Consider the following 9,385-nt stretch of genomic DNA (forward strand, 5'->3'; position numbering starts at 1 on the left):
CACACACACACACACACACACACACACTTGAAGTGGAGAAACAACCTGATAGGTAAAGAGATTGGGCGAATTTACTCACAGATATGTGGAGCAACAGTAAACTGCAATATCAACAGCTGGGTATTTGACCAGGTGCCAATTAGCTTCTCAACTCCTTTGTTGTGTCTGTGTGGAAATGAAACATTTTGTATAAGCACAAGCACCTGCTGTTACCAAAACACTTATACCCAAGTCCTCTCCTGTGGGCTTCCACCACTTTATTCCGGCGAATTTACTCACAGATATGTGGAGCAACAGTAAACTGCAATATCAACAGCTGGGTATTTGACCAGGTGCCAATTAGCTTCTCAACTCCTTTGTTGTGTCTGTGTGGAAATGAAACATTTTGTATAAGCACAAGCACCTGCTGTTACCAAAACACTTATACCCAAGTCCTCTCCTGTGGGCTTCCACCACTTTATTCCTACAAACCCATGAAGCTTTAAACCAATGTGATTACCAGAGAAGGTGGTCAGGGCAGTTTTCTCTTTTATGACTAACTGCTTTTTGTCTGGCTACCCCACAGACATCTTGTAACTGTGTTTTGTATATTATCTATCCTTTATTTAAAACTGAAACAGGAGTTATCAAAGAGAAAAGAAAAGCTCATTAGAGATGAACAATACAGGCAGGTTCTTGTTCATAATTACATTTGCAGGTCTGTCTTATAGGGCTTTGTATTTCAAGAAAACGTGTTTTTGAATTGCTTTTTAGTTTCTATTACCATATTAATCACGGCTTTGTTTCTTGAGAGAAAGCTCTCATTTCTTTTTTTTAAAATCAGAGTTACCTAATTGTAGTCATTTTCAACTATAGCCAACATTTAAAATGAGCCAAGGAAAAAAAATGAACCAGGGGAAATAATTGATTTTCAGGCTGTAACAAGGTGAATGACATGATATTCAGCTTTTATGCTCAAGGGATTTGATATGATACCAACAGAAAAAACCTGTTTCCAGTGAAGAAAAAAATCCTGTAATTTAATCTGCAATATAGTAAGCCATAGATGGTTGTATTTGATAGGACTCTTAATTTTTTTTGACTCATGTGGTGCTTAAGAGCTTTTGCTCTTATATCTCAACTCGTAAAAATTCCTTAATTATAACTCTTACTGACTAGTGAGATAAACAACATAATTACAAGAGATTTTCATACATATATATCAAAATGTGACATGTCCAGGAGACAAAAATATATAATGACATATAAGAATTAAACAAGGGCCGACAAGATGGCTCAGTGGGTAAAGGCTGCATAAGCCTGACAACTTGAGTTTGATCCTTGGAGTTCACAAAAAGATGAAAGGATACTTGGGAGGCAGAGGCACCAGGTGGATTGATGTGAGTTCGAGGCTAGCCTGGTCTATATAGCAAGTTGCAGGCCGGCTGGGGCTACAGGAAGAACCTGTTTCAAAAAGACCAAAAGAAAAAAATGTGGAAGGAAAAAAAATACAAAAAATTGTCCTCTGAAAACACACTTTTGAAGCACACACAGTATACGCAGTAATAATCTATAATAAAAAGAAAACAAGAATTAAACAATACAATAATAAACTCGTTTGTGTGTATATAGGTGCCTGTGTGTGCACCCATATACTCAGATATACAAGGAAAAAGTAGATCTTTATATCCATTGCATTGGGAAGATACAATATCCCTTGCATTTGTTCGTGGAAAGTTTGAAATAGTTGACTCTGAGGCCGAGGATGTACTTCAGTGATAGCACGGTTGCTCAGCATGCATGATGCCCACGGTTCAAACTCCAGCACTGATGAAAGTGGATAAATATTTGGTCCAAAGAGATGATTAATCCATTCCACAGTACTAACTAGCTCGAGGATAGGGCTGGCCACCAGGAAGATCATGGCATGACTAGAGGATTGAGACCTGCCTCCAACCTTTGGGGACTAAAGAAGAGGACGTGAAGGTAGAACTGATTACCAGTGGTAGGTGACGTCATAATCCGTCATGTGAGTAGCAAAGCCTCCATTAAAATGCAGAAGTGCAGGGTTCAGAAGAGCATGTGATCGATGAACAGAAGTGGAGTCTGCTGGAAGGTGGTGCATCTGGAGAGGCTTGGGAAGCTGCCTCCTGACCCACATGTCTTGTCCTAAGTATCTTCTTCACCTGGCTGTTTGTGCGTGTCCTTTGTAACAGGTTTTATGCTAAATGGGTAAACATAAATAAATGTTTCCCTGAGTTCTGTGAGCCAGAGGAGGGGGGTTGTGAGGACCCTGATTTATGGCTGGTTGGTCAGAAGGACAGGCCACAGCTTTTGCCTGTGACTGGCATCAGAACTAGGGGATGGTTTTATGGGACTGATCATCAGAGGAATCCAATGCCTCTTGCAGCAGATACTCTTAGAACCGGATTGCATCAAAGAATCCACAGCTGGTGTCCACTGGAGAATCATATTTAGAATTTCTTGGGGTGAAGAGAAAAGCCCTGTACGCCACATATGGGGTCGAGTGGTTGTGTGAGAGTTAAAAATAGGAAAAATGCCTTTGCGTGCACACGTGCGCGCGCACACACACACACACACACACACACACACACACCTTCATTATATCTGTGTGTTTGAAAAATCTGAGGGCCAGGATGTATCTCAGTGGTAGAGTGCTTACCTAGCATGTACAAGGCCATGTGTTCCATCCCCAGAGCCACCAAACCAAACCAAACCCAAACCCCATTATAGTGTACGAATACATACCAGAGAAACATAAAATAAAATTTGATAGTTGTTCTAATTTCATTTCTGTTACTGTGGTAAAATATCCTGAGAAAGCACAACATAGTGGAGGAAAGGATTATCTGGTTTACAATTCCAGGTTACAGCCCACCACTGAGGGGAAGTCAGGGCAGGAACTCAAGCAGCTCCACAGTCAGGCGTGGAGAGAATGAATGGACCCTTGCTTGTTTGCTTTCTGTTTATGCTCAGCTGGCTTTCTTCATCCTTATACTGCTCAGGACCCCCTGCCTAGGGTATGGTGCTGCCCACAATGGGCTGGGTTCTTCGGCATCAATTAACAATCAAGATAGTCCCCTGTAGACAAGCCCACAGGCCAACTGGACATCTCCTCAGGTGTTTCTAAATTGAAATTAAAAACCGTGGTGCATGCCTTTAATCCCAGCACTTGGGAGGCAGAGGCAGGCAGATCTCTGTGAGTTCAAGGCCAGCCTGGTCTACATAGTGAGTTCCAGGATCGCTGGGGCTACAGGGAGACCCTGCCTCAAAAAGACCAAAAAAAAAATTAACTACCACAACAGGCATCCTAATAAAACTCTAAGTTAAGTAAGAATATTAGGAAACTACTTTATCTAAGATAAAGACTGTATGTCAAACATAGCAGCAGATATTATTCTAAAAGGCAAAACACTGAAGCCATTTCACTGAGATCAGAAGGCAGGGATGCCTCCATTGCTATTGCTAAGCTACATTGTCATTAATGTTTAGTTAGGTAAGAAGAAGTAAGGACTGGAGAGATGGCTCAGTAGTTAAGAACACTGGCTGCTCTTGCAGAGGACTCTGGGTTCAATTCCCTGCACCCACATGACAGCTCACAACCATCTGTAACTCCAAGGGAATCTGTTGTCTCCTTCTGACCTCCTGGGGCATTGCATGACGTGGGTGCACTTATGCACATGCAGGCAATACACTCATATACTTAAAATAAAATAAAAAAATATTAGGGCTGGAGAGATAGCTCAGCAGTTAACATTGGCTGTTCTTGCAGTAGACCAGGGTTTGAATCCCAGCCCCCACTTGGCAGCTAACAACTGTCCATAATTCCAGTTCCAGGGGATCCGACAGCCTCTTCTGTCCTCCATGGGCATTACAGGACACAGGTGCACTTACCTACATGCAGGGAATACACACATACACATAAAATAATAAAAAAATAAAAAAGAAAATGAATTGTCATAAACTTTGAAAAGGAAAAGATAAGACTTTTTGTCTATGATTTGATTATTTTCTAGAAAACTTAAAAAACTCCAATAACAAATGATTAGAATTTTAGATGATTTGGGAAAAGGGGAAAGATTCAAGATAAATAAACAAAAGCACCAACTTCTGTCCTGTTACCCCTTTCTTGTCCTCCCTACTTCTGTACTGGAGTGCTTTAAAACAACTTTCAGGAATCAGATCAGTAAAGTGAATAAGATGACTCACTTAAATAAAGCTCTAAGGTTGGGCATGGTGGTGTATGCCTGTAGTCCTAGCACTAGGGAGGCAGAGGCAGGCAAAGCCAGCTTGGTCTACATGGTGAGTTCCAGGCCAGCTGTGGCAACAGGACAATCCTGTCTCAAAAAAAATAAAAGCTCTAAACTGGGTGTTGTGTCATACACCTTTAATCCCAGGAGGCAGAGACAGGCAGATTTCTGTGAGTTTAAGGCTAGCCTGGTCTACATAGTGAGTTCCAGGTTAGCTGGGGCAACAGAGAGAACCTGTCTCAAAGAAGAAAAAAGAAAAAAAAAGCTCTAAAAGCTCCAAGTTATAAATATCTGAACAAATAGGCATACCAAATTCTCTGAAAACTAGGAATAACAATATGTCAATTATTTTCAAATTAGCTATAAATTTATTATAGTTTTTAATAATTCTCACAAGATATGTTTCAGAACTGAATAATGACTTGCTAAATTTCATATTGAAGAATGAATGCGGGAGAAAAATATGAAAGAGCAACAGAGGAGGCATTCAGTCTTAGCTGAAGAACACACTGACACTGTTCAACTCTGCTATATGGTGTGAGCATAAGAAAAGACATGCAGACCTTTAAGGAATAGACAATGCAATATTATTTTAATCCCAGCACTTGGGAGGCAGAGGCAGATAGATGTCTGTGAGCTCAAGGCCAGCCTGGTCTACATAGCAAGTTCCTGTAGCTGGGGCTACAGGAAAACCCTGTCTCAAAAAGACCAAAAAAGGAAGAAATTGAGAGGTAGTCGGGAGACATGAGAGAAGTTGGGGGAGGGGGATGGAAGAGTTGGAAATAATGCAAAGACTATCTTCCTGTATGGCATTCACAAAATTAAAAAATTTTAGTTCAGCACAAAAAGACTAGAAAACAAGATGGATTTATTGCCAGCAGAGCTTTCACGTCAGAACTAGGCACAGACAATGTGAAGGTTGGACAGCATACACCATGTAGCCTAGGCTGCCCTAGGACTGAAGATAATCCTCCTGCCTCTGCCTTCTGAGTGCTGTGATTACAGGCATGAGCCAGGCTGCCTGGCAAACGGTGGATTTTGTTAACTTTTAATGACTATCTTCTATGTGTTGTGTAGACACTAGACAGTGGACATGGCTCTGGACTGATAGTCTAAAGCCATTTGAGTTCAATGGATGTTGGTATACCATGGAACAAACTATGTGCTCTCAAACATAACCAGATGAAATGTCTACAGTCATTCTGTTAGTCCAAGACAGAGGTTCTATCTGTTCTCCAGGTGCACTGTAAGAAACTCCTCTGAAGCTTGTTTCATGCCTCTGACATGGTGTCTATATTTGTTCTGTGCCCATAACCAACAATAGATTGAAAACATTTCTGGGAACCAAATTGTGCCTATATTGGACACATTCAAAAAATAATTAAACTTTGAATTGTTTTGAATTTCCTATGAGTACTGTATTTACTATAATTCCTACCTTCCCTTTCACCTCCCACATCCTCATCACTTCCTCTCAATTTTGGACCTCTTCTTAATTATTATTGTTACATATACACATATAAATACTGGTGTTGCTTGTATGTACACATGTACAGTTTTTTGTCATTGTTGTCTAAACAATACAATATGACAATTATTTATACAACTCTTACACTGTGTTAGGTATCACTAATCTAGAGGTGTAAAGTACATAGGAGTATGTGTGTTGAATTTACAAATACTATGCCATTTTGTCTAGGGATAAGAGCCTCTGAAGATTTAGGCTGTTGAGTGTGGTCCTGGAGCCAATACTCCATGGGGACTAACTCTGCAGGTGTACATCTTCCACATTTATAGTCATCATTCACAGTCTGAGGGAAGGTGTGATAAGGGCATATGAAGCATTTGCCTAGCATGCATGAGAACCTGAATTCAATTCCCAGTGACAGACAGACAGACAGACAGACACACACACACAAAGAAAAAATAAAAAAGAAAGAAAGAAAACTCTTTCAAACTGTGTGTTGTAATGCATATCGGTCTTTAATTCTAGCACTTGAAAAGTGGAGGCAGGGAGTATGTGAACTGCTGTCTTCTGGACACCACATGTCTAAGACCTCATGAATTCAAAGCAGCTGTGGTCACTTGCACAAGACCTGAACAAGATCAATCCATCCCTACCCCTTACTGAGGCACTACGAACAATGGACAATTGCTAGGGAGGGAGAATCATTCTTCAAGGGTGTGGCCATTGGTAGGTTTCCCACTCTCCAGTGAATGGCCTCATAGCTATGTACATATGGGCAGCACTAACTAGACTTGCTGGGTTATAAAACCAACCTGAAGTTGGGAGGGAATATTGTGGGGTAAATATGGTGAGCTTGATGGGAAAATAGAAGCTAGATATGATCATATTTCATTATCGAGATGAAATTCTAAAGCACAATAAAAATGATGGGACTTTATTATTACAAAAAATAAAGAAAAGAAAAAGCTGAGGCAGGAAGATCGAAAGCATAGGCTAGCTTGGGCTACACAGCAAGACCTTGTCTCAGAAAATATAGAACCCCACCCCATCTTTCTTGGATCACTGTCAGTCAGCTGGGGAAGAGCCTGAGTTTGTGTTATAATTGCTGACTTAATTAGTTGTAATGAACATACATCAGGAACCATTGACCATGATATGTGCTCATTTTCTAAGAGACTTTCAGTCGAGGTAAATGAAAAGTTCATAATTAGATTTATCTTTCCAGTTCTTTCTTTGGGGCATTTGTCTACATTGGGAAATGTTTGCTGCCCACAGGGAAAATTATCAGTAGTATTAAAAGCAGTTATTCACTGTGCATGTTCACTCGGGAGAAAGGACATGTATGCCTTTTTCTTTTCATTTTTTGCTTTTGGTTCTGGGTTCTGGGCATTGAATTCAGGGCCTTGCACATGTTAAATATATGCTCTACTAATGAGCTATACCCACAGTTCTACTTTTTTTTTTAAAATTAAACCTTTGAGGATTTTCTATGTGCTATAACTGAACAAAGCTCTCTTAGTTAATTCTTTTAATCCTCACCACAATGCTATGAGTGAGATGTGACAGATGAATCAAGGCGAAGTGAAAATAAATAGAAAAACCTGTACCGGCCAGTGCTTCCCTACAGTGCTACGTGTGTCCTGTCTGTTGCAGGGTTGTCATCTGAAACTTGCCTTCTAGAATGCCTTCCTTTTAGAGGACTCTGGTAAAACTCAGGGACTCCACCCTCACTCCAGCCTCCTAGCTTTTTTGTAGTTTTATTTCAACCATATAATCAAGATTTTCAGTCTTTTGGTCTTTCTACTCCTTCCCAGCTTAGCAGCTCCATGTTGGGCTTTCTTTCTTCTCCATGAATCTTGTGTTTGGTCACCTAAAATACTTTCTTATAAGTACCCTTTGATTTTGATTCCACAGTTGAACTCACCCCTTCTGATTACTACTCCAGCCTTCAGATTAGGTAATCAGTGTTAGGAAAAGATCAACAACACATGTGAATTGGCACCACTACACATGGAGGACACTGCTCCTACTAAGGTCGTCTCCGTGTGTGTGTGTGTGTGTGTGTGTGTGTGTGTATGTGTGTGTTCATGTGTGTGCCATGGCATGCATGTGGAGGCCAAAGGACAACTTTGAGTGTCAGTTTTTGCCTTCCTCCTTAGGACAGGGTCTCTTGTGGCTTGCTGCTAGCTGATCTACAAGTGTTCAGGGATTCTCTTGTCTCTGTCCTTCATCTTGCTGTAGGACTAGGATTTCAGATGTATATATCTGCATCTGGTTTTTTTGTAGGTTTTGGGATCTGATCTCAGGTTTTCATATTCCTCCCTTGATTATGTAGATCCACTATTTAGCCAGTTTGCTGTGCTTAGAAACCTAAGTGCTGGGGCTGGAGAGATGGCTCAGCAGTTAAGAGTACTGGTTGTTCTTACAGAAGACATGGGTTCAAATCCCAGCACCTATGTGGCACCTAACAAACAACTAGCTGTCCATAACTTCAGTTCCAGGGGATTCAACACCCTCTTCTGTCCTCCATGGGCACAACACAGGCACACTTATACACATGTAGGCATAACACTCATACACATAAAATAAAAGTAATTAATTAAAACAAGAAACCTAAGTGCTGTCCTTATTGAGCAGATTAGATGAGCTAGGGCATGTGTAGGACGTGGTTACCTTTCAGAGTGTGTTAGCTATTTTTGGCCTGCCACGTTTGCCTCTGAGCACCCTAGCCCATGGGTTTATCCTTTTTCTGAATTATTTTTTACAGATTTCTATCTGGTCTTTGGTCTGACTTCTCCCTCCCCTCAAATCTACACACTATCACTACCAGAAATTTTGTTTTAAAATACTTATTATTCACCAGGCACGGTGGTGCACGCCTTTAATCCTAGCACTCAGGAGGCAGAGGCAGGAGGATCTTGAACATCATTGAACTTTGGTGTCCACAGGAGTGACTTGAACTAATTTTTCATGATACTGATTGGTAATGTTTTGTAAGATTTTATTTTTAATTATGTCTGTATGTAGGGTGTGTGTGTGTGTGTGTGTGTGCAGGTGCCTGCAGAAGCCTAAAAGAGGGTGTCGGATCCTTTGGAGCCAGAGATAGAGGTGTTTGTGAGCCACCAGATATGGATGTTGTGGTCCTCATTTTGGTGCAGCAAGCCCTCTTAACTACAGAGCCATCTCTCTAGCATGAGAGGTTTTAAAAAATATTTTATTTTTATGTTATGTGTATTAGTGTATTGCCCACCTATGTGTAAGTGCACTCATGTTGTGCAGTGCCCACAGAGGTTAGATGAGGGCATTGGAACCCTTGGAACTGGAGTTACAGATGGTTGTTAGCCACCATGTGGGTGCTGGGAACTGAACCCAGGTCCTCTGCAAGAACAGCCAGTGCTCTTAACTGCTGAGCCATCTCTGCAGCCCCAAGTTTTGTGTTTTAGGTGAAAATCTAATCACATATGCCAGACCTATCTCTTGTACCTCTCTACCTCTGTTGGCATCACCCATTTCCCAGACCCTTATATCATTGCTCTACCAGGGGACAGGATATTGGAGGGAGGTAGGAGATAGAGTTCCTCCATTCTTCCCTTCTATGGACTTATCTGAGTCATGGTTTCCCAAGACAGGCAATCCAGGGTCATCTTGTGAGACCTCTGAGACTTTT

The sequence above is a fragment of the Nannospalax galili genome, unplaced genomic scaffold (assembly GCF_000622305.1).
Source record: "Nannospalax galili isolate Female #2095 unplaced genomic scaffold, S.galili_v1.0 scaffold341, whole genome shotgun sequence".
In the NCBI taxonomy this organism is placed as follows: domain Eukaryota; kingdom Metazoa; phylum Chordata; class Mammalia; order Rodentia; family Spalacidae; genus Nannospalax; species Nannospalax galili.